The following is a 20,225-nucleotide window of genomic DNA, read 5'->3' as shown; positions in this document are numbered from 1 at the left end:
ATGGGGCCTCAGAGATAAAAGCCTGGGCCCAGGCAGTGTTGGTCAGTGCTGCTCAGCAGGCAGCACTGGACTGGACTGGATTACAGCTGATACAAGGTGTGAAGGAACAAGGGGTGGCTGTGGGCATGCACTTGCTGCCGCTGCCAGTGTTTATTATCTGCATGGCAGCAGGGCATTTGGGCGTTGCCAGGAAGGCGTTTTTATGTAGATTCCTCCTCTTTCAGCACTGCATTGTGGTGCAAGCAAAAGAAGCAAATCCTGTCTGGCTTCCTCTCCGGCCTTTATTCACCTCCCGTGTAGCTGTGAGTGTGTGAGCCTGCAGGGCCCCATGGAATTGCCTAGAAGTAGGCTGAATCGCTGCAAGGGCTGAACAGCAGTATCGGGCAGGCTCGGGCAACGCGCGGCCCGTTCGGGTTATCGCTTCTCGGCCTTTTGGCTAAGATCAAGTGTAGTATCTGTTCTTATCAGTTTAATATCTGATACGTCCCCTATCTGGGGACCATATATTAAATGGATTTTTAGAACAGGGAGATGGAAATAGAGCTTGCTCTGTCCACTCCACGCATTGACCTGGTATTGCAGTATTTCCAGGACCGGTGCACCCTTTCCTTATGTGTTGACTAAAAGCAGATTCCAAAAGTGTTTTTTGTCTTTGCTATTGTTTCTGTCTTTCTGAAGGGATCTCCCCTTTTAATCCCATTATTTCAACACCTGTTGGACAATGCATGAGTGATAATGAGCTCATTGATTAAATGCAATTAATGAATAGATTGCCACCTCTTGTTGTGTGTCGTCTGTGTTTCTGTGTTTCCGGCATTTCACATTGGAACACCTCATTCACCTTCCTTGTCTTCTCTCCGCCCTCCCTTTTAGGTAAGTTAAAGAGCTGCACCTGAGCCAGCCACTGATTGATTGATTGATTGATTGATTGATTGATTGATTGATTGATTGATTGATTGATGCAGCACAACAGTCAAATAGTGGAGTGGAGTAGGGGAACAGCAAACAGCCAATAAAGCAGCCCGCCCGCTCGCCTGCCCGCCACAATGGACCTACCTGTGTACACTAGATGGATGTGATGGAATGTACTGTCGTCCCTACATTTCAAGAAGAAGTAAGAATTGCAGTTGCAACAAAGCCTTGCTTGCCTACAAAGAGAGCAGCAATTTGGATTTGTTACTATGTTACCTAGAAGAATAACAAACTGTGCAAGGATGGAGGTTGTAGGAGCAAGGAGAAGTTGTCTGTAAAGTTGGTGGATGCCTATTTTCCATTTTGCAGTCCCTTGTCTCCCTCTTGTGGCCTCCTGGAGGCAACTAGCTGTGCAAAAAAAAGACAGCCTGGCGGCCGGCTGTTGCAGTGTTGCCCTCTCAGGCAACACTGAGTGACTGACTGAGCCTCACCGTCTTATATAAAGTTCAGACGGAACTTTGCACGTGTCATAGTGGAGCCCTCAGGATTCCAGAGCCAGCTTTCTGACATCATAATGGGGCCTCAGAGATAAAAGCCTGGGCCCAGGCAGTGTTGGTCAGTGCTGCTCAGCAGGCAGCACTGGACTGGACTGGATTACAGCTGATACAAGGTGTGAAGGAACAAGGGGTGGCTGTGGGCATGCACTTGCTGCCGCTGCCAGTGTTTATCTGCATGGCAGCAGGGCATTTGGGCGTTGCCAGGAAGGCGTTTTTATGTAGATTCCTCCTCTTTCAGCACTGCATTGTGGTGCAAGCAAAAGAAGCAAATCCTGTCTGGCTTCCTCTCCGGCCTTTATTCACCTCCCGTGTAGCTGTGAGTGTGTGAGCCTGCAGGGCCCCATGGAATTGCCTAGAAGTAGGCTGAATCGCTGCAAGGGCTGAACAGCAGTATCGGGCAGGCTCGGGCAACGCGCGGCCCGTTCGGGTTATCGCTTCTCGGCCTTTTGGCTAAGATCAAGTGTAGTATCTGTTCTTATCAGTTTAATATCTGATACGTCCCCTATCTGGGGACCATATATTAAATGGATTTTTAGAACAGGGAGATGGAAATAGAGCTTGCTCTGTCCACTCCACGCATTGACCTGGTATTGCAGTATTTCCAGGACCGGTGCACCCTTTCCTTATGTGTTGACTAAAAGCAGATTCCAAAAGTGTTTTTTGTCTTTGCTATTGTTTCTGTCTTTCTGAAGGGATCTCCCCTTTTAATCCCATTATTTCAACACCTGTTGGACAATGCATGAGTGATAATGAGCTCATTGATTAAATGCAATTAATGAATAGATTGCCACCTCTTGTTGTGTGTCGTCTGTGTTTCTGTGTTTCCGGCATTTCACATTGGAACACCTCATTCACCTTCCTTGTCTTCTCTCCGCCCTCCCTTTTAGGTAAGTTAAAGAGCTGCACCTGAGCCAGCCACGATTGATTGATTGATTGATTGATTGATTGATTGATTGATTGATTGATTGATTGATTGATTGATGCAGCACAACAGTCAAATAGTGGAGTGGAGTAGGGGAACAGCAAACAGCCAATAAAGCAGCCCGCCCGCTCGCCTGCCCGCCACAATGGACCTACCTGTGTACACTAGATGGATGTGATGGAATGTACTGTCGTCCCTACATTTCAAGAAGAAGTAAGAATTGCAGTTGCAACAAAGCCTTGCTTGCCTACAAAGAGAGCAGCAATTTGGATTTGTTACTATGTTACCTAGAAGAATAACAAACTGTGCAAGGATGGAGGTTGTAGGAGCAAGGAGAAGTTGTCTGTAAAGTTGGTGGATGCCTATTTTCCATTTTGCAGTCCCTTGTCTCCCTCTTGTGGCCTCCTGGAGGCAACTAGCTGTGCAAAAAAAAGACAGCCTGGCGGCCGGCTGTTGCAGTGTTGCCCTCTCAGGCAACACTGAGTGACTGACTGAGCCTCACCGTCTTATATAAAGTTCAGACGGAACTTTGCACGTGTCATAGTGGAGCCCTCAGGATTCCAGAGCCAGCTTTCTGACATCATAATGGGGCCTCAGAGATAAAAGCCTGGGCCCAGGCAGTGTTGGTCAGTGCTGCTCAGCAGGCAGCACTGGACTGGACTGGATTACAGCTGATACAAGGTGTGAAGGAACAAGGGGTGGCTGTGGGCATGCACTTGCTGCCGCTGCCAGTGTTTATCTGCATGGCAGCAGGGCATTTGGGCGTTGCCAGGAAGGCGTTTTTATGTAGATTCCTCCTCTTTCAGCACTGCATTGTGGTGCAAGCAAAAGAAGCAAATCCTGTCTGGCTTCCTCTCCGGCCTTTATTCACCTCCCGTGTAGCTGTGAGTGTGTGAGCCTGCAGGGCCCCATGGAATTGCCTAGAAGTAGGCTGAATCGCTGCAAGGGCTGAACAGCAGTATCGGGCAGGCTCGGGCAAGCGCGGCCCGTTCGGGTTATCGCTTCTCGGCCTTTTGGCTAAGATCAAGTGTAGTATCTGTTCTTATCAGTTTAATATCTGATACGTCCCCTATCTGGGGACCATATATTAAATGGATTTTTAGAACAGGGAGATGGAAATAGAGCTTGCTCTGTCCACTCCACGCATTGACCTGGTATTGCAGTATTTCCAGGACCGGTGCACCCTTTCCTTATGTGTTGACTAAAAGCAGATTCCAAAAGTGTTTTTTGTCTTTGCTATTGTTTCTGTCTTTCTGAAGGGATCTCCCCTTTTAATCCCATTATTTCAACACCTGTTGGACAATGCATGAGTGATAATGAGCTCATTGATTAAATGCAATTAATGAATAGATTGCCACCTCTTGTTGTGTGTCGTCTGTGTTTCTGTGTTTCCGGCATTTCACATTGGAACACCTCATTCACCTTCCTTGTCTTCTCTCCGCCCTCCCTTTTAGGTAAGTTAAAGAGCTGCACCTGAGCCAGCCACTGATTGATTGATTGATTGATTGATTGATTGATTGATTGATTGATTGATTGATTGCAGCACAACAGTCAAATAGTGGAGTGGAGTAGGGGAACAGCAAACAGCCAATAAAGCAGCCCGCCCGCTCGCCTGCCCGCCACAATGGACCTACCTGTGTACACTAGATGGATGTGATGGAATGTACTGTCGTCCCTACATTTCAAGAAGAAGTAAGAATTGCAGTTGCAACAAAGCCTTGCTTGCCTACAAAGAGAGCAGCAATTTGGATTTGTTACTATGTTACCTAGAAGAATAACAAACTGTGCAAGGATGGAGGTTGTAGGAGCAAGGAGAAGTTGTCTGTAAAGTTGGTGGATGCCTATTTTCCATTTTGCAGTCCCTTGTCTCCCTCTTGTGGCCTCCTGGAGGCAACTAGCTGTGCAAAAAAAAGACAGCCTGGCGGCCGGCTGTTGCAGTGTTGCCCTCTCAGGCAACACTGAGTGACTGACTGAGCCTCACCGTCTTATATAAAGTTCAGACGGAACTTTGCACGTGTCATAGTGGAGCCCTCAGGATTCCAGAGCCAGCTTTCTGACATCATAATGGGGCCTCAGAGATAAAAGCCTGGGCCCAGGCAGTGTTGGTCAGTGCTGCTCAGCAGGCAGCACTGGACTGGACTGGATTACAGCTGATACAAGGTGTGAAGGAACAAGGGGTGGCTGTGGGCATGCACTTGCTGCCGCTGCCAGTGTTTATCTGCATGGCAGCAGGGCATTTGGGCGTTGCCAGGAAGGCGTTTTTATGTAGATTCCTCCTCTTTCAGCACTGCATTGTGGTGCAAGCAAAAGAAGCAAATCCTGTCTGGCTTCCTCTCCGGCCTTTATTCACCTCCCGTGTAGCTGTGAGTGTGTGAGCCTGCAGGGCCCCATGGAATTGCCTAGAAGTAGGCTGAATCGCTGCAAGGGCTGAACAGCAGTATCGGGCAGGCTCGGGCAACGCGCGGCCCGTTCGGGTTATCGCTTCTCGGCCTTTTGGCTAAGATCAAGTGTAGTATCTGTTCTTATCAGTTTAATATCTGATACGTCCCCTATCTGGGGACCATATATTAAATGGATTTTTAGAACAGGGAGATGGAAATAGAGCTTGCTCTGTCCACTCCACGCATTGACCTGGTATTGCAGTATTTCCAGGACCGGTGCACCCTTTCCTTATGTGTTGACTAAAAGCAGATTCCAAAAGTGTTTTTTGTCTTTGCTATTGTTTCTGTCTTTCTGAAGGGATCTCCCCTTTTAATCCCATTATTTCAACACCTGTTGGACAATGCATGAGTGATAATGAGCTCATTGATTAAATGCAATTAATGAATAGATTGCCACCTCTTGTTGTGTGTCGTCTGTGTTTCTGTGTTTCCGGCATTTCACATTGGAACACCTCATTCACCTTCCTTGTCTTCTCTCCGCCCTCCCTTTTAGGTAAGTTAAAGAGCTGCACCTGAGCCAGCCACTGATTGATTGATTGATTGATTGATTGATTGATTGATTGATTGATTGATTGATTGATTGTGATGCAGCACAACAGTCAAATAGTGGAGTGGAGTAGGGGAACAGCAAACAGCCAATAAAGCAGCCCGCCCGCTCGCCTGCCCGCCACAATGGACCTACCTGTGTACACTAGATGGATGTGATGGAATGTACTGTCGTCCCTACATTTCAAGAAGAAGTAAGAATTGCAGTTGCAACAAAGCCTTGCTTGCCTACAAAGAGAGCAGCAATTTGGATTTGTTACTATGTTACCTAGAAGAATAACAAACTGTGCAAGGATGGAGGTTGTAGGAGCAAGGAGAAGTTGTCTGTAAAGTTGGTGGATGCCTATTTTCCATTTTGCAGTCCCTTGTCTCCCTCTTGTGGCCTCCTGGAGGCAACTAGCTGTGCAAAAAAAAGACAGCCTGGCGGCCGGCTGTTGCAGTGTTGCCCTCTCAGGCAACACTGAGTGACTGACTGAGCCTCACCGTCTTATATAAAGTTCAGACGGAACTTTGCACGTGTCATAGTGGAGCCCTCAGGATTCCAGAGCCAGCTTTCTGACATCATAATGGGGCCTCAGAGATAAAAGCCTGGGCCCAGGCAGTGTTGGTCAGTGCTGCTCAGCAGGCAGCACTGGACTGGACTGGATTACAGCTGATACAAGGTGTGAAGGAACAAGGGGTGGCTGTGGGCATGCACTTGCTGCCGCTGCCAGTGTTTATCTGCATGGCAGCAGGGCATTTGGGCGTTGCCAGGAAGGCGTTTTTATGTAGATTCCTCCTCTTTCAGCACTGCATTGTGGTGCAAGCAAAAGAAGCAAATCCTGTCTGGCTTCCTCTCCGGCCTTTATTCACCTCCCGTGTAGCTGTGAGTGTGTGAGCCTGCAGGGCCCCATGGAATTGCCTAGAAGTAGGCTGAATCGCTGCAAGGGCTGAACAGCAGTATCGGGCAGGCTCGGGCAACGCGCGGCCCGTTCGGGTTATCGCTTCTCGGCCTTTTGGCTAAGATCAAGTGTAGTATCTGTTCTTATCAGTTTAATATCTGATACGTCCCCTATCTGGGGACCATATATTAAATGGATTTTTAGAACAGGGAGATGGAAATAGAGCTTGCTCTGTCCACTCCACGCATTGACCTGGTATTGCAGTATTTCCAGGACCGGTGCACCCTTTCCTTATGTGTTGACTAAAAGCAGATTCCAAAAGTGTTTTTTGTCTTTGCTATTGTTTCTGTCTTTCTGAAGGGATCTCCCCTTTTAATCCCATTATTTCAACACCTGTTGGACAATGCATGAGTGATAATGAGCTCATTGATTAAATGCAATTAATGAATAGATTGCCACCTCTTGTTGTGTGTCGTCTGTGTTTCTGTGTTTCCGGCATTTCACATTGGAACACCTCATTCACCTTCCTTGTCTTCTCTCCGCCCTCCCTTTTAGGTAAGTTAAAGAGCTGCACCTGAGCCAGCCACTGATTGATTGATTGATTGATTGATTGATTGATTGATTGATTGATTGATTGATTGATGCAGCACAACAGTCAAATAGTGGAGTGGAGTAGGGGAACAGCAAACAGCCAATAAAGCAGCCCGCCCGCTCGCCTGCCCGCCACAATGGACCTACCTGTGTACACTAGATGGATGTGATGGAATGTACTGTCGTCCCTACATTTCAAGAAGAAGTAAGAATTGCAGTTGCAACAAAGCCTTGCTTGCCTACAAAGAGAGCAGCAATTTGGATTTGTTACTATGTTACCTAGAAGAATAACAAACTGTGCAAGGATGGAGGTTGTAGGAGCAAGGAGAAGTTGTCTGTAAAGTTGGTGGATGCCTATTTTCCATTTTGCAGTCCCTTGTCTCCCTCTTGTGGCCTCCTGGAGGCAACTAGCTGTGCAAAAAAAAGACAGCCTGGCGGCCGGCTGTTGCAGTGTTGCCCTCTCAGGCAACACTGAGTGACTGACTGAGCCTCACCGTCTTATATAAAGTTCAGACGGAACTTTGCACGTGTCATAGTGGAGCCCTCAGGATTCCAGAGCCAGCTTTCTGACATCATAATGGGGCCTCAGAGATAAAAGCCTGGGCCCAGGCAGTGTTGGTCAGTGCTGCTCAGCAGGCAGCACTGGACTGGACTGGATTACAGCTGATACAAGGTGTGAAGGAACAAGGGGTGGCTGTGGGCATGCACTTGCTGCCGCTGCCAGTGTTTATCTGCATGGCAGCAGGGCATTTGGGCGTTGCCAGGAAGGCGTTTTTATGTAGATTCCTCCTCTTTCAGCACTGCATTGTGGTGCAAGCAAAAGAAGCAAATCCTGTCTGGCTTCCTCTCCGGCCTTTATTCACCTCCCGTGTAGCTGTGAGTGTGTGAGCCTGCAGGGCCCCATGGAATTGCCTAGAAGTAGGCTGAATCGCTGCAAGGGCTGAACAGCAGTATCGGGCAGGCTCGGGCAACGCGCGGCCCGTTCGGGTTATCGCTTCTCGGCCTTTTGGCTAAGATCAAGTGTAGTATCTGTTCTTATCAGTTTAATATCTGATACGTCCCCTATCTGGGGACCATATATTAAATGGATTTTTAGAACAGGGAGATGGAAATAGAGCTTGCTCTGTCCACTCCACGCATTGACCTGGTATTGCAGTATTTCCAGGACCGGTGCACCCTTTCCTTATGTGTTGACTAAAAGCAGATTCCAAAAGTGTTTTTTGTCTTTGCTATTGTTTCTGTCTTTCTGAAGGGATCTCCCCTTTTAATCCCATTATTTCAACACCTGTTGGACAATGCATGAGTGATAATGAGCTCATTGATTAAATGCAATTAATGAATAGATTGCCACCTCTTGTTGTGTGTCGTCTGTGTTTCTGTGTTTCCGGCATTTCACATTGGAACACCTCATTCACCTTCCTTGTCTTCTCTCCGCCCTCCCTTTTAGGTAAGTTAAAGAGCTGCACCTGAGCCAGCCACTGATTGATTGATTGATTGATTGATTGATTGATTGATTGATTGATGCAGCACAACAGTCAAATAGTGGAGTGGAGTAGGGGAACAGCAAACAGCCAATAAAGCAGCCCGCCCGCTCGCCTGCCCGCCACAATGGACCTACCTGTGTACACTAGATGGATGTGATGGAATGTACTGTCGTCCCTACATTTCAAGAAGAAGTAAGAATTGCAGTTGCAACAAAGCCTTGCTTGCCTACAAAGAGAGCAGCAATTTGGATTTGTTACTATGTTACCTAGAAGAATAACAAACTGTGCAAGGATGGAGGTTGTAGGAGCAAGGAGAAGTTGTCTGTAAAGTTGGTGGATGCCTATTTTCCATTTTGCAGTCCCTTGTCTCCCTCTTGTGGCCTCCTGGAGGCAACTAGCTGTGCAAAAAAAAGACAGCCTGGCGGCCGGCTGTTGCAGTGTTGCCCTCTCAGGCAACACTGAGTGACTGACTGAGCCTCACCGTCTTATATAAAGTTCAGACGGAACTTTGCACGTGTCATAGTGGAGCCCTCAGGATTCCAGAGCCAGCTTTCTGACATCATAATGGGGCCTCAGAGATAAAAGCCTGGGCCCAGGCAGTGTTGGTCAGTGCTGCTCAGCAGGCAGCACTGGACTGGACTGGATTACAGCTGATACAAGGTGTGAAGGAACAAGGGGTGGCTGTGGGCATGCACTTGCTGCCGCTGCCAGTGTTTATCTGCATGGCAGCAGGGCATTTGGGCGTTGCCAGGAAGGCGTTTTTATGTAGATTCCTCCTCTTTCAGCACTGCATTGTGGTGCAAGCAAAAGAAGCAAATCCTGTCTGGCTTCCTCTCCGGCCTTTATTCACCTCCCGTGTAGCTGTGAGTGTGTGAGCCTGCAGGGCCCCATGGAATTGCCTAGAAGTAGGCTGAATCGCTGCAAGGGCTGAACAGCAGTATCGGGCAGGCTCGGGCAACGCGCGGCCCGTTCGGGTTATCGCTTCTCGGCCTTTTGGCTAAGATCAAGTGTAGTATCTGTTCTTATCAGTTTAATATCTGATACGTCCCCTATCTGGGGACCATATATTAAATGGATTTTTAGAACAGGGAGATGGAAATAGAGCTTGCTCTGTCCACTCCACGCATTGACCTGGTATTGCAGTATTTCCAGGACCGGTGCACCCTTTCCTTATGTGTTGACTAAAAGCAGATTCCAAAAGTGTTTTTTGTCTTTGCTATTGTTTCTGTCTTTCTGAAGGGATCTCCCCTTTTAATCCCATTATTTCAACACCTGTTGGACAATGCATGAGTGATAATGAGCTCATTGATTAAATGCAATTAATGAATAGATTGCCACCTCTTGTTGTGTGTCGTCTGTGTTTCTGTGTTTCCGGCATTTCACATTGGAACACCTCATTCACCTTCCTTGTCTTCTCTCCGCCCTCCCTTTTAGGTAAGTTAAAGAGCTGCACCTGAGCCAGCCACTGATTGATTGATTGATTGATTGATTGATTGATTGATTGATTGATGCAGCACAACAGTCAAATAGTGGAGTGGAGTAGGGGAACAGCAAACAGCCAATAAAGCAGCCCGCCCGCTCGCCTGCCCGCCACAATGGACCTACCTGTGTACACTAGATGGATGTGATGGAATGTACTGTCGTCCCTACATTTCAAGAAGAAGTAAGAATTGCAGTTGCAACAAAGCCTTGCTTGCCTACAAAGAGAGCAGCAATTTGGATTTGTTACTATGTTACCTAGAAGAATAACAAACTGTGCAAGGATGGAGGTTGTAGGAGCAAGGAGAAGTTGTCTGTAAAGTTGGTGGATGCCTATTTTCCATTTTGCAGTCCCTTGTCTCCCTCTTGTGGCCTCCTGGAGGCAACTAGCTGTGCAAAAAAAAGACAGCCTGGCGGCCGGCTGTTGCAGTGTTGCCCTCTCAGGCAACACTGAGTGACTGACTGAGCCTCACCGTCTTATATAAAGTTCAGACGGAACTTTGCACGTGTCATAGTGGAGCCCTCAGGATTCCAGAGCCAGCTTTCTGACATCATAATGGGGCCTCAGAGATAAAAGCCTGGGCCCAGGCAGTGTTGGTCAGTGCTGCTCAGCAGGCAGCACTGGACTGGACTGGATTACAGCTGATACAAGGTGTGAAGGAACAAGGGGTGGCTGTGGGCATGCACTTGCTGCCGCTGCCAGTGTTTATCTGCATGGCAGCAGGGCATTTGGGCGTTGCCAGGAAGGCGTTTTTATGTAGATTCCTCCTCTTTCAGCACTGCCTTGTGGTATAAGCAAAAGAAGCAAATCCTGTCTGGCTTCCTCTCCGGCCTTTATTCACCTCCCGTGTAGCTGTGAGTGTGTGAGCCTGCAGGGCCCCATGGAATTGCCTAGAAGTAGGCTGAATCGCTGCAAGGGCTGAACAGCAGTATCGGGCAGGCTCGGGCAACGCGCGGCCCGTTCGGGTTATCGCTTCTCGGCCTTTTGGCTAAGATCAAGTGTAGTATCTGTTCTTATCAGTTTAATATCTGATACGTCCCCTATCTGGGGACCATATATTAAATGGATTTTTAGAACAGGGAGATGGAAATAGAGCTTGCTCTGTCCACTCCACGCATTGACCTGGTATTGCAGTATTTCCAGGACCGGTGCACCCTTTCCTTATGTGTTGACTAAAAGCAGATTCCAAAAGTGTTTTTTGTCTTTGCTATTGTTTCTGTCTTTCTGAAGGGATCTCCCCTTTTAATCCCATTATTTCAACACCTGTTGGACAATGCATGAGTGATAATGAGCTCATTGATTAAATGCAATTAATGAATAGATTGCCACCTCTTGTTGTGTGTCGTCTGTGTTTCTGTGTTTCCGGCATTTCACATTGGAACACCTCATTCACCTTCCTTGTCTTCTCTCCGCCCTCCCTTTTAGGTAAGTTAAAGAGCTGCACCTGAGCCAGCCACTGATTGATTGATTGATTGATTGATTGATTGATTGATTGATTGATTGATTGATGCAGCACAACAGTCAAATAGTGGAGTGGAGTAGGGGAACAGCAAACAGCCAATAAAGCAGCCCGCCCGCTCGCCTGCCCGCCACAATGGACCTACCTGTGTACACTAGATGGATGTGATGGAATGTACTGTCGTCCCTACATTTCAAGAAGAAGTAAGAATTGCAGTTGCAACAAAGCCTTGCTTGCCTACAAAGAGAGCAGCAATTTGGATTTGTTACTATGTTACCTAGAAGAATAACAAACTGTGCAAGGATGGAGGTTGTAGGAGCAAGGAGAAGTTGTCTGTAAAGTTGGTGGATGCCTATTTTCCATTTTGCAGTCCCTTGTCTCCCTCTTGTGGCCTCCTGGAGGCAACTAGCTGTGCAAAAAAAAGACAGCCTGGCGGCCGGCTGTTGCAGTGTTGCCCTCTCAGGCAACACTGAGTGACTGACTGAGCCTCACCGTCTTATATAAAGTTCAGACGGAACTTTGCACGTGTCATAGTGGAGCCCTCAGGATTCCAGAGCCAGCTTTCTGACATCATAATGGGGCCTCAGAGATAAAAGCCTGGGCCCAGGCAGTGTTGGTCAGTGCTGCTCAGCAGGCAGCACTGGACTGGACTGGATTACAGCTGATACAAGGTGTGAAGGAACAAGGGGTGGCTGTGGGCATGCACTTGCTGCCGCTGCCAGTGTTTATCTGCATGGCAGCAGGGCATTTGGGCGTTGCCAGGAAGGCGTTTTTATGTAGATTCCTCCTCTTTCAGCACTGCATTGTGGTGCAAGCAAAAGAAGCAAATCCTGTCTGGCTTCCTCTCCGGCCTTTATTCACCTCCCGTGTAGCTGTGAGTGTGTGAGCCTGCAGGGCCCCATGGAATTGCCTAGAAGTAGGCTGAATCGCTGCAAGGGCTGAACAGCAGTATCGGGCAGGCTCGGGCAACGCGCGGCCCGTTCGGGTTATCGCTTCTCGGCCTTTTGGCTAAGATCAAGTGTAGTATCTGTTCTTATCAGTTTAATATCTGATACGTCCCCTATCTGGGGACCATATATTAAATGGATTTTTAGAACAGGGAGATGGAAATAGAGCTTGCTCTGTCCACTCCACGCATTGACCTGGTATTGCAGTATTTCCAGGACCGGTGCACCCTTTCCTTATGTGTTGACTAAAAGCAGATTCCAAAAGTGTTTTTTGTCTTTGCTATTGTTTCTGTCTTTCTGAAGGGATCTCCCCTTTTAATCCCATTATTTCAACACCTGTTGGACAATGCATGAGTGATAATGAGCTCATTGATTAAATGCAATTAATGAATAGATTGCCACCTCTTGTTGTGTGTCGTCTGTGTTTCTGTGTTTCCGGCATTTCACATTGGAACACCTCATTCACCTTCCTTGTCTTCTCTCCGCCCTCCCTTTTAGGTAAGTTAAAGAGCTGCACCTGAGCCAGCCACTGATTGATTGATTGATTGATTGATTGATTGATTGATTGATTGATTGATTGATTGATTGATGCAGCACAACAGTCAAATAGTGGAGTGGAGTAGGGGAACAGCAAACAGCCAATAAAGCAGCCCGCCCGCTCGCCTGCCCGCCACAATGGACCTACCTGTGTACACTAGATGGATGTGATGGAATGTACTGTCGTCCCTACATTTCAAGAAGAAGTAAGAATTGCAGTTGCAACAAAGCCTTGCTTGCCTACAAAGAGAGCAGCAATTTGGATTTGTTACTATGTTACCTAGAAGAATAACAAACTGTGCAAGGATGGAGGTTGTAGGAGCAAGGAGAAGTTGTCTGTAAAGTTGGTGGATGCCTATTTTCCATTTTGCAGTCCCTTGTCTCCCTCTTGTGGCCTCCTGGAGGCAACTAGCTGTGCAAAAAAAAAGACAGCCTGGCGGCCGGCTGTTGCAGTGTTGCCCTCTCAGGCAACACTGAGTGACTGACTGAGCCTCACCGTCTTATATAAAGTTCAGACGGAACTTTGCACGTGTCATAGTGGAGCCCTCAGGATTCCAGAGCCAGCTTTCTGACATCATAATGGGGCCTCAGAGATAAAAGCCTGGGCCCAGGCAGTGTTGGTCAGTGCTGCTCAGCAGGCAGCACTGGACTGGACTGGATTACAGCTGATACAAGGTGTGAAGGAACAAGGGGTGGCTGTGGGCATGCACTTGCTGCCGCTGCCAGTGTTTATCTGCATGGCAGCAGGGCATTTGGGCGTTGCCAGGAAGGCGTTTTTATGTAGATTCCTCCTCTTTCAGCACTGCATTGTGGTGCAAGCAAAAGAAGCAAATCCTGTCTGGCTTCCTCTCCGGCCTTTATTCACCTCCCGTGTAGCTGTGAGTGTGTGAGCCTGCAGGGCCCCATGGAATTGCCTAGAAGTAGGCTGAATCGCTGCAAGGGCTGAACAGCAGTATCGGGCAGGCTCGGGCAACGCGCGGCCCGTTCGGGTTATCGCTTCTCGGCCTTTTGGCTAAGATCAAGTGTAGTATCTGTTCTTATCAGTTTAATATCTGATACGTCCCCTATCTGGGGACCATATATTAAATGGATTTTTAGAACAGGGAGATGGAAATAGAGCTTGCTCTGTCCACTCCACGCATTGACCTGGTATTGCAGTATTTCCAGGACCGGTGCACCCTTTCCTTATGTGTTGACTAAAAGCAGATTCCAAAAGTGTTTTTTGTCTTTGCTATTGTTTCTGTCTTTCTGAAGGGATCTCCCCTTTTAATCCCATTATTTCAACACCTGTTGGACAATGCATGAGTGATAATGAGCTCATTGATTAAATGCAATTAATGAATAGATTGCCACCTCTTGTTGTGTGTCGTCTGTGTTTCTGTGTTTCCGGCATTTCACATTGGAACACCTCATTCACCTTCCTTGTCTTCTCTCCGCCCTCCCTTTTAGGTAAGTTAAAGAGCTGCACCTGAGCCAGCCACTGATTGATTGATTGATTGATTGATTGATTGATTGATTGATTGATTGATTGATTGATTGATTGATTGATTGATTGATGCAGCACAACAGTCAAATAGTGGAGTGGAGTAGGGGAACAGCAAACAGCCAATAAAGCAGCCCGCCCGCTCGCCTGCCCGCCACAATGGACCTACCTGTGTACACTAGATGGATGTGATGGAATGTACTGTCGTCCCTACATTTCAAGAAGAAGTAAGAATTGCAGTTGCAACAAAGCCTTGCTTGCCTACAAAGAGAGCAGCAATTTGGATTTGTTACTATGTTACCTAGAAGAATAACAAACTGTGCAAGGATGGAGGTTGTAGGAGCAAGGAGAAGTTGTCTGTAAAGTTGGTGGATGCCTATTTTCCATTTTGCAGTCCCTTGTCTCCCTCTTGTGGCCTCCTGGAGGCAACTAGCTGTGCAAAAAAAAGACAGCCTGGCGGCCGGCTGTTGCAGTGTTGCCCTCTCAGGCAACACTGAGTGACTGACTGAGCCTCACCGTCTTATATAAAGTTCAGACGGAACTTTGCACGTGTCATAGTGGAGCCCTCAGGATTCCAGAGCCAGCTTTCTGACATCATAATGGGGCCTCAGAGATAAAAGCCTGGGCCCAGGCAGTGTTGGTCAGTGCTGCTCAGCAGGCAGCACTGGACTGGACTGGATTACAGCTGATACAAGGTGTGAAGGAACAAGGGGTGGCTGTGGGCATGCACTTGCTGCCGCTGCCAGTGTTTATCTGCATGGCAGCAGGGCATTTGGGCGTTGCCAGGAAGGCGTTTTTATGTAGATTCCTCCTCTTTCAGCACTGCATTGTGGTGCAAGCAAAAGAAGCAAATCCTGTCTGGCTTCCTCTCCGGCCTTTATTCACCTCCCGTGTAGCTGTGAGTGTGTGAGCCTGCAGGGCCCCATGGAATTGCCTAGAAGTAGGCTGAATCGCTGCAAGGGCTGAACAGCAGTATCGGGCAGGCTCGGGCAACGCGCGGCCCGTTCGGGTTATCGCTTCTCGGCCTTTTGGCTAAGATCAAGTGTAGTATCTGTTCTTATCAGTTTAATATCTGATACGTCCCCTATCTGGGGACCATATATTAAATGGATTTTTAGAACAGGGAGATGGAAATAGAGCTTGCTCTGTCCACTCCACGCATTGACCTGGTATTGCAGTATTTCCAGGACCGGTGCACCCTTTCCTTATGTGTTGACTAAAAGCAGATTCCAAAAGTGTTTTTTGTCTTTGCTATTGTTTCTGTCTTTCTGAAGGGATCTCCCCTTTTAATCCCATTATTTCAACACCTGTTGGACAATGCATGAGTGATAATGAGCTCATTGATTAAATGCAATTAATGAATAGATTGCCACCTCTTGTTGTGTGTCGTCTGTGTTTCTGTGTTTCCGGCATTTCACATTGGAACACCTCATTCACCTTCCTTGTCTTCTCTCCGCCCTCCCTTTTAGGTAAGTTAAAGAGCTGCACCTGAGCCAGCCACTGATTGATTGATTGATTGATTGATTGATTGATTGATTGATTGATTGATGCAGCACAACAGTCAAATAGTGGAGTGGAGTAGGGGAACAGCAAACAGCCAATAAAGCAGCCCGCCCGCTCGCCTGCCCGCCACAATGGACCTACCTGTGTACACTAGATGGATGTGATGGAATGTACTGTCGTCCCTACATTTCAAGAAGAAGTAAGAATTGGAGTTGCAACAAAGCCTTGCTTGCCTACAAAGAGAGCAGCAATTTGGATTTGTTACTATGTTACCTAGAAGAATAACAAACTGTGCAAGGATGGAGGTTGTAGGAGCAAGGAGAAGTTGTCTGTAAAGTTGGTGGATGCCTATTTTCCATTTTGCAGTCCCTTGTCTCCCTCTTGTGGCCTCCTGGAGGCAACTAGCTGTGCAAAAAAAAGACAGCCTGGCGGCCGGCTGTTGCAGTGTTGCCCTCTCAGGCAACACTGAGTGACTGACTGAGCCTCACCGTCTTATATAAAGTTCAGACGGAACTTTGCACGTGTCATAGTGGAGCCCTCAGGATTCCAGAGCCAGCTTTCTGACATCATAATGGGGCCTCAGAGATAAAAGCCTGGGCCCAGGCAGTGTTGGTCAGTGCTGCTCAGCAGGCAGCACTGGACTGGACTGGATTACAGCTGATACAAGGTGTGAAGGAACAAGGGGTGGCTGTGGGCATGCACTTGCTGCCGCTGCCAGTGTTTATCTGCATGGCAGCAGGGCATTTGGGCGTTGCCAGGAAGGCGTTTTTATGTAGATTCCTCCTCTTTCAGCACTGCATTGTGGTGCAAGCAAAAGAAGCAAATCCTGTCTGGCTTCCTCTCCGGCCTTTATTCACCTCCCGTGTAGCTGTGAGTGTGTGAGCCTGCAGGGCCCCATGGAATTGCCTAGAAGTAGGCTGAATCGCTGCAAGGGCTGAACAGCAGTATCGGGCAGGCTCGGGCAACGCGCGGCCCGTTCGGGTTATCGCTTCTCGGCCTTTTGGCTAAGATCAAGTGTAGTATCTGTTCTTATCAGTTTAATATCTGATACGTCCCCTATCTGGGGACCATATATTAAATGGATTTTTAGAACAGGGAGATGGAAATAGAGCTTGCTCTGTCCACTCCACGCATTGACCTGGTATTGCAGTATTTCCAGGACCGGTGCACCCTTTCCTTATGTGTTGACTAAAAGCAGATTCCAAAAGTGTTTTTTGTCTTTGCTATTGTTTCTGTCTTTCTGAAGGGATCTCCCCTTTTAATCCCATTATTTCAACACCTGTTGGACAATGCATGAGTGATAATGAGCTCATTGATTAAATGCAATTAATGAATAGATTGCCACCTCTTGTTGTGTGTCGTCTGTGTTTCTGTGTTTCCGGCATTTCACATTGGAACACCTCATTCACCTTCCTTGTCTTCTCTCCGCCCTCCCTTTTAGGTAAGTTAAAGAGCTGCACCTGAGCCAGCCACTGATTGATTGATTGATTGATTGATTGATTGATTGATTGATTGATTGATGCAGCACAACAGTCAAATAGTGGAGTGGAGTAGGGGAACAGCAAACAGCCAATAAAGCAGCCCGCCCGCTCGCCTGCCCGCCACAATGGACCTACCTGTGTACACTAGATGGATGTGATGGAATGTACTGTCGTCCCTACATTTCAAGAAGAAGTAAGAATTGGAGTTGCAACAAAGCCTTGCTTGCCTACAAAGAGAGCAGCAATTTGGATTTGTTACTATGTTACCTAGAAGAATAACAAACTGTGCAAGGATGGAGGTTGTAGGAGCAAGGAGAAGTTGTCTGTAAAGTTGGTGGATGCCTATTTTCCATTTTGCAGTCCCTTGTCTCCCTCTTGTGGCCTCCTGGAGGCAACTAGCTGTGCAAAAAAAAGACAGCCTGGCGGCCGGCTGTTGCAGTGTTGCCCTCTCAGGCAACACTGAGTGACTGACTGAGCCTCACCGTCTTATATAAAGTTCAGACGGAACTTTGCACGTGTCATAGTGGAGCCCTCAGGATTCCAGAGCCAGCTTTCTGACATCATAATGGGGCCTCAGAGATAAAAGCCTGGGCCCAGGCAGTGTTGGTCAGTGCTGCTCAGCAGGCAGCACTGGACTGGACTGGATTACAGCTGATACAAGGTGTGAAGGAACAAGGGGTGGCTGTGGGCATGCACTTGCTGCCGCTGCCAGTGTTTATCTGCATGGCAGCAGGGCATTTGGGCGTTGCCAGGAAGGCGTTTTTATGTAGATTCCTCCTCTTTCAGCACTGCATTGTGGTGCAAGCAAAAGAAGCAAATCCTGTCTGGCTTCCTCTCCGGCCTTTATTCACCTCCCGTGTAGCTGTGAGTGTGTGAGCCTGCAGGGCCCCATGGAATTGCCTAGAAGTAGGCTGAATCGCTGCAAGGGCTGAACAGCAGTATCGGGCAGGCTCGGGCAACGCGCGGCCCGTTCGGGTTATCGCTTCTCGGCCTTTTGGCTAAGATCAAGTGTAGTATCTGTTCTTATCAGTTTAATATCTGATACGTCCCCTATCTGGGGACCATATATTAAATGGATTTTTAGAACAGGGAGATGGAAATAGAGCTTGCTCTGTCCACTCCACGCATTGACCTGGTATTGCAGTATTTCCAGGACCGGTGCACCCTTTCCTTATGTGTTGACTAAAAGCAGATTCCAAAAGTGTTTTTTGTCTTTGCTATTGTTTCTGTCTTTCTGAAGGGATCTCCCCTTTTAATCCCATTATTTCAACACCTGTTGGACAATGCATGAGTGATAATGAGCTCATTGATTAAATGCAATTAATGAATAGATTGCCACCTCTTGTTGTGTGTCGTCTGTGTTTCTGTGTTTCCGGCATTTCACATTGGAACACCTCATTCACCTTCCTTGTCTTCTCTCCGCCCTCCCTTTTAGGTAAGTTAAAGAGCTGCACCTGAGCCAGCCACTGATTGATTGATTGATTGATTGATTGATTGATTGATGCAGCACAACAGTCAAATAGTGGAGTGGAGTAGGGGAACAGCAAACAGCCAATAAAGCAGCCCGCCCGCTCGCCTGCCCGCCACAATGGACCTACCTGTGTACACTAGATGGATGTGATGGAATGTACTGTCGTCCCTACATTTCAAGAAGAAGTAAGAATTGCAGTTGCAACAAAGCCTTGCTTGCCTACAAAGAGAGCAGCAATTTGGATTTGTTACTATGTTACCTAGAAGAATAACAAACTGTGCAAGGATGGAGGTTGTAGGAGCAAGGAGAAGTTGTCTGTAAAGTTGGTGGATGCCTATTTTCCATTTTGCAGTCCCTTGTCTCCCTCTTGTGGCCTCCTGGAGGCAACTAGCTGTGCAAAAAAAAGACAGCCTGGCGGCCGGCTGTTGCAGTGTTGCCCTCTCAGGCAACACTGAGTGACTGACTGAGCCTCACCGTCTTATATAAAGTTCAGACGGAACTTTGCACGTGTCATAGTGGAGCCCTCAGGATTCCAGAGCCAGCTTTCTGACATCATAATGGGGCCTCAGAGATAAAAGCCTGGGCCCAGGCAGTGTTGGTCAGTGCTGCTCAGCAGGCAGCACTGGACTGGACTGGATTACAGCTGATACAAGGTGTGAAGGAACAAGGGGTGGCTGTGGGCATGCACTTGCTGCCGCTGCCAGTGTTTATCTGCATGGCAGCAGGGCATTTGGGCGTTGCCAGGAAGGCGTTTTTATGTAGATTCCTCCTCTTTCAGCACTGCATTGTGGTGCAAGCAAAAGAAGCAAATCCTGTCTGGCTTCCTCTCCGGCCTTTATTCACCTCCCGTGTAACTGTGAGTGTGTGAGCCTGCAGGGCCCCATGGAATTGCCTAGAAGTAGGCTGAATCGCTGCAAGGGCTGAACAGCAGTATCGGGCAGGCTCGGGCAACGCGCGGCCCGTTCGGGTTATCGCTTCTCGGCCTTTTGGCTAAGATCAAGTGTAGTATCTGTTCTTATCAGTTTAATATCTGATACGTCCCCTATCTGGGGACCATATATTAAATGGATTTTTAGAACAGGGAGATGGAAATAGAGCTTGCTCTGTCCACTCCACGCATTGACCTGGTATTGCAGTATTTCCAGGACCGGTGCACCCTTTCCTTATGTGTTGACTAAAAGCAGATTCCAAAAGTGTTTTTTGTCTTTGCTATTGTTTCTGTCTTTCTGAAGGGATCTCCCCTTTTAATCCCATTATTTCAACACCTGTTGGACAATGCATGAGTGATAATGAGCTCATTGATTAAATGCAATTAATGAATAGATTGCCACCTCTTGTTGTGTGTCGTCTGTGTTTCTGTGTTTCCGGCATTTCACATTGGAACACCTCATTCACCTTCCTTGTCTTCTCTCCGCCCTCCCTTTTAGGTAAGTTAAAGAGCTGCACCTGAGCCAGCCACTGATTGATTGATTGATTGATTGATTGATTGATTGATTGATTGATTGATTGATGCAGCACAACAGTCAAATA

General features: G+C 47.7%; 14 non-coding genes across 14 annotated transcripts; all 14 read left to right on the top strand.

Annotated features, from left to right (window-relative positions):
- Positions 1–416: 416 nt before the first annotated feature.
- Positions 417–607, top strand: LOC142689968 (U2 spliceosomal RNA). Its single transcript, XR_012858790.1, has one exon. It is a non-coding gene; the product is annotated as a U2 spliceosomal RNA (small nuclear RNA).
- Positions 608–1,899: 1,292 nt separating this feature from the next.
- LOC142689956 (U2 spliceosomal RNA) lies at positions 1,900–2,090 on the top strand. Its single transcript, XR_012858779.1, has one exon. It is a non-coding gene; the product is annotated as a U2 spliceosomal RNA (small nuclear RNA).
- Positions 2,091–3,388: 1,298 nt separating this feature from the next.
- Positions 3,389–3,579, top strand: LOC142689944 (U2 spliceosomal RNA). The gene has a single exon (XR_012858768.1). It is a non-coding gene; the product is annotated as a U2 spliceosomal RNA (small nuclear RNA).
- A 1,289-nt stretch (positions 3,580–4,868) lies between these two features.
- LOC142689932 (U2 spliceosomal RNA) lies at positions 4,869–5,059 on the top strand. Its single transcript, XR_012858757.1, has one exon. It is a non-coding gene; the product is annotated as a U2 spliceosomal RNA (small nuclear RNA).
- Positions 5,060–6,357: 1,298 nt separating this feature from the next.
- Positions 6,358–6,548, top strand: LOC142689919 (U2 spliceosomal RNA). Its single transcript, XR_012858746.1, has one exon. It is a non-coding gene; the product is annotated as a U2 spliceosomal RNA (small nuclear RNA).
- Positions 6,549–7,840: 1,292 nt separating this feature from the next.
- On the top strand, positions 7,841–8,031 carry LOC142689906 (U2 spliceosomal RNA). The gene has a single exon (XR_012858735.1). It is a non-coding gene; the product is annotated as a U2 spliceosomal RNA (small nuclear RNA).
- Positions 8,032–9,311: 1,280 nt separating this feature from the next.
- Positions 9,312–9,502, top strand: LOC142689894 (U2 spliceosomal RNA). Its single transcript, XR_012858724.1, has one exon. It is a non-coding gene; the product is annotated as a U2 spliceosomal RNA (small nuclear RNA).
- Positions 9,503–10,782: 1,280 nt separating this feature from the next.
- Positions 10,783–10,973, top strand: LOC142689882 (U2 spliceosomal RNA). Its single transcript, XR_012858713.1, has one exon. It is a non-coding gene; the product is annotated as a U2 spliceosomal RNA (small nuclear RNA).
- Positions 10,974–12,261: 1,288 nt separating this feature from the next.
- LOC142689869 (U2 spliceosomal RNA) lies at positions 12,262–12,452 on the top strand. The gene has a single exon (XR_012858701.1). It is a non-coding gene; the product is annotated as a U2 spliceosomal RNA (small nuclear RNA).
- A 1,297-nt stretch (positions 12,453–13,749) lies between these two features.
- Positions 13,750–13,940, top strand: LOC142689857 (U2 spliceosomal RNA). The gene has a single exon (XR_012858690.1). It is a non-coding gene; the product is annotated as a U2 spliceosomal RNA (small nuclear RNA).
- A 1,312-nt stretch (positions 13,941–15,252) lies between these two features.
- LOC142689845 (U2 spliceosomal RNA) lies at positions 15,253–15,443 on the top strand. The gene has a single exon (XR_012858679.1). It is a non-coding gene; the product is annotated as a U2 spliceosomal RNA (small nuclear RNA).
- Positions 15,444–16,727: 1,284 nt separating this feature from the next.
- LOC142689833 (U2 spliceosomal RNA) lies at positions 16,728–16,918 on the top strand. The gene has a single exon (XR_012858668.1). It is a non-coding gene; the product is annotated as a U2 spliceosomal RNA (small nuclear RNA).
- Positions 16,919–18,202: 1,284 nt separating this feature from the next.
- LOC142689821 (U2 spliceosomal RNA) lies at positions 18,203–18,393 on the top strand. Its single transcript, XR_012858657.1, has one exon. It is a non-coding gene; the product is annotated as a U2 spliceosomal RNA (small nuclear RNA).
- A 1,272-nt stretch (positions 18,394–19,665) lies between these two features.
- Positions 19,666–19,856, top strand: LOC142689808 (U2 spliceosomal RNA). The gene has a single exon (XR_012858646.1). It is a non-coding gene; the product is annotated as a U2 spliceosomal RNA (small nuclear RNA).
- The last annotated feature ends 369 nt before the right edge of the window (positions 19,857–20,225 follow it).

The sequence above is a fragment of the Rhinoderma darwinii genome (genome assembly GCF_050947455.1).
Source record: "Rhinoderma darwinii isolate aRhiDar2 chromosome 5 unlocalized genomic scaffold, aRhiDar2.hap1 SUPER_5_unloc_32, whole genome shotgun sequence".
Taxonomy (NCBI): Eukaryota; Metazoa; Chordata; class Amphibia; order Anura; family Rhinodermatidae; genus Rhinoderma; species Rhinoderma darwinii.
The sequence above is the reverse complement of the archived record's forward strand: the minus strand, read 5'-3'. Positions and strand labels throughout refer to the sequence as shown.